This window comes from Magnolia sinica, chromosome 2 (assembly GCF_029962835.1).
Source record: "Magnolia sinica isolate HGM2019 chromosome 2, MsV1, whole genome shotgun sequence".
NCBI classification, from domain to species: domain Eukaryota; kingdom Viridiplantae; phylum Streptophyta; class Magnoliopsida; order Magnoliales; family Magnoliaceae; genus Magnolia; species Magnolia sinica.
In genome coordinates this window covers 112,119,177-112,122,514 of record NC_080574.1, presented here as the reverse complement: position 1 = coordinate 112,122,514, position 3,338 = coordinate 112,119,177, and the positions used below count along the sequence as shown (strand labels likewise).

General features: G+C 39.0%; 1 non-coding gene across 1 annotated transcript; it reads left to right on the top strand.

The window, feature by feature from the left end:
- The first annotated feature begins 289 nt into the window (after window positions 1-289).
- Window positions 290-396, top strand: LOC131238315 (small nucleolar RNA R71). The gene has a single exon (XR_009167718.1). It is a non-coding gene; the product is annotated as a small nucleolar RNA R71 (small nucleolar RNA).
- The last annotated feature ends 2,942 nt before the right edge of the window (window positions 397-3,338 follow it).

The following is a 3,338-nucleotide window of genomic DNA, read 5'->3' as shown; positions in this document are numbered from 1 at the left end:
TTCCATAGCATCAAATTTTCTTATGAGCGTAGTCACTTTATACTTGAGATCATCCTCTTCTTTCAAGGGATACAATCCACCTTTCTCCTGAGATCGAGTCGGCCTAGACGTGGTGTTTGATTTTGGGTAATAATCCCATGATTGTGTTTTTTCAGCAAGACTATCGACATAATCCCATACCTCGTCGACATTTTTATTAATGAATTCTCCATTACACATTGTGTCGACCATTTGGCGCATGGAAGATGTTAGTCCATCGTAGAAAAAATTTGTAATGCGCCACGTTTCAAAGCCGTGTTGTGGGCATGAACTGACCAAATCCTTGAACCTTTCCCAACATTGGTAAAATGTTTCATCCTCTTTTTAGGTAAATTTCATGATTGTTTTTCTAAGGGTAATCGTTTTATGATGTGGAAAAAATTTCTTTATAAATTCCCTCTGCATATCATTTCATGTGCCAATGGATCTAGGACGCAGTGAATGTAACCACGTCTTAGCCTTCTCCTTCAAGGAAAAAGAAAAGAGTTTCAGCCTGACTGTGTCCTCAGACACATTTTGAAAATATAAAGTAGCTATGATCTCATTAAACTCTTTCAAATGTAGATATGGTTCTTCAGATTCAAGCCCATGGAACTTAGGAAGGAGTTGGATAACCCCTGGCTTGATGTCCATGTCCTTCATTCTCTGAAAAAAATATACAGGAAGGTGTGCTCACCCCCGCTGGTTGTAAATAATCTCATAAAGTACGAGGCGGGGGTGCTTGATGCACCTCATTCTCATCCTGAATGTCCTCCACCCTAGGTTGGGGTAGAAGATGTTGATTTTTAGCCATCACTTCAATTAACTCAGGGAATTTTGAGTGGTGTCTAGTCCTGCGATGGGTAGTCAACCTCTCAACCAATCCTCCTTCAGTTAAGAGACGTCGAGTGTTGTCACGGGCCCACTTGGGCATGAAACACTCGTAGCCCTCAATCAAATTCGAAACCTAATCCTAAGAAAGGAAAAAAAAATCTAGAAAGAAAGAGAGGGTTGGAAAGAAGTTACCAAATTGGACTCCCTAAGTTAAAAACCTGCAAAAGAAAACAAAACAAGTCAGTTTCTAAAGAGAAGGTCTAAAATTAGAAAATCCTTAAAAAGAAAGATAGAAGTAAACTAGTTTCTAAAAGAAGAAATTCCTAAAAGAAAGTGAAAATTTCTAAAATAAATTAGGAAAGTCCTACCCGAGAAAGTAAGTTACTAAAAGAGATCTGAAAAATAGAAAGTAGAGAAAGAGCTTACCGAATTAGAAATTTTTATCTTAAAAGCCTACAAAATAGGAAGGTTAGTTTCTAAACAAAAAGTTTATAAGTAGAAAATTTCTAAAAAAATTTAACAAACAAAGTTAGATTCTAAAAGAGTTAGAATTAGAAACTTGCTAAAAAAAAATCCTAATTTAGAAATAGTAAGGAAGAAATTAAGAAAGAAATTACCAATTTAGAAACCTATCTCAGAATCTTACAAAACGAAAAAAATAAGTTAGTCTCTAAAAATTAGGAAAAAACAAAAAATCTAAGGTTAGAAAAATCCTAATCTTAAACTAATCCCAAAACTAATTAATTTCAAAAAGCGTAATCATCAATCCCCGGCAACGGCGCCAAAAACTTGTTCAATCCCCAAGTATAGGGTTGTGATGTAGTAATAAACTCGGTGAGACCGAGGTCGAATCCCAAGGTACTAATACCTGTACGTTATCTGAAACTAAGTAGAACTAAAACTAGACTAAGATGAAATCTAAACCGATTGTAATTTGAGGAATAATGGTGAAATATTAATCTAAAATTTAAGGAATTCGGAGGAAGGAAACTAGGGATTCAGAGGATCCACTTGTAGAGATCAGAGAGATCTTATGCCTGTTTCAAATATTCAACTGGACTTTGAGTCTTATCTTCATCCAGTTGAAGGGTGTAACCATCAAACTGAACTTCCTTTGATATAGTTTTCAAGAGATGAAAGGTATATGAATTAGAATGGATTCCATCACCAAACCATGCCCATGAGACAAAGTAAACAACATAATTAAACTAATTACCAACCAATCAATATGCTATGAAGGTTAGGAAGGGTACCGTCATCTGACCATGCCCAGGAGACAATGGTAAACAACAGGGCTTCCTGACAGCATAAACATAAAAAAGGAAAGGAACATGCTCAAAGCCATTGCAGACCCATTGTAATTTTAGTCACAATAGACCATTAAAAACTAAAAAATTCCCTTAATAATCAAACTAAAATCAAGTTCAGTTCATAAATTAAAATTAAATTAAAGGCATAAAATGGAGTCTCCTATCTCACTACAAGCTTCACCTCTTAGCCCTAGCTAAGAGGTCTAACCTAACATGATTGGACCAGATCTCTCGAAAACCATGATAAAAAAACTACAAATAAAACAAATAAACAAAACTACTCCCTGTCTCTCTTTCTGCTACTGACGTTCTCAGCCGACTGATGGATCTCCCCTCTTTTTCTCTCTTGCTCTCTCTCTTTTTATAGAAGAGAAAAGTCGGTGGAAGAACTTCCTACATGCGTTTTCTTTACGCAACGCAGTAGGCGTGCATTTTCCTTACGCACAGCAACGTGCGTAATAAAGCCTACGCTGGTTGTTTGGTGGGGCCCATTCCTGATATCGCCGGAAGAATCCAAGCCGTCCATTAGATGAAAAACGAAAAATCAGTTAGAAATGACATGGTATGGCTTGCATTCGGTGTGACCCACAGAGATTTTTCTTGCACTGTTCATCTTCTTTTAGACGGTTTAAAAACTGATCTTCATTGTCTTCTGCAATTCGGTCACCTAGGCTTGGATGAGAGGGCACGTGGGCTCCTGATGGACGGTCCAGATTAGATCGTTGGTGTACGGTGGTGGCCCACAAAGGAAAACTGCAACCCATGTTGCAAAACAGAGGCTACGCCGCGTCTTGCACTGAGGTTGGTTGGACCCGTTATTGAATTTAACAGAGAAATCCACTCATTCATTGGACGCGTGGCGAAAAACCCATCGAGAATGGATGGTTCTTGACTGCTTTCGGTGTGGCCCACAGACTCTTTCATTCCACCGTCCATCCTGCGTTTGATCGCTATTTACACGTGTGTGCACGCATGGGAATAGAAGGACACCTAGGCGGGGGTCCAGCCTTCCCTCTGGACGCAATGGACGGTCCAGAGCTTGTAAAAGGACGATGAGTGGGGCCCACTGGTGAAAACCGATGGACGAACGCCCGTCCGCTGAAGCTGTTTACGCAAAGAAGATGGGTTAGCTCACGCTGACCCGTTTTTTTAGTTTTTATGCATGGCCAGTGCTGT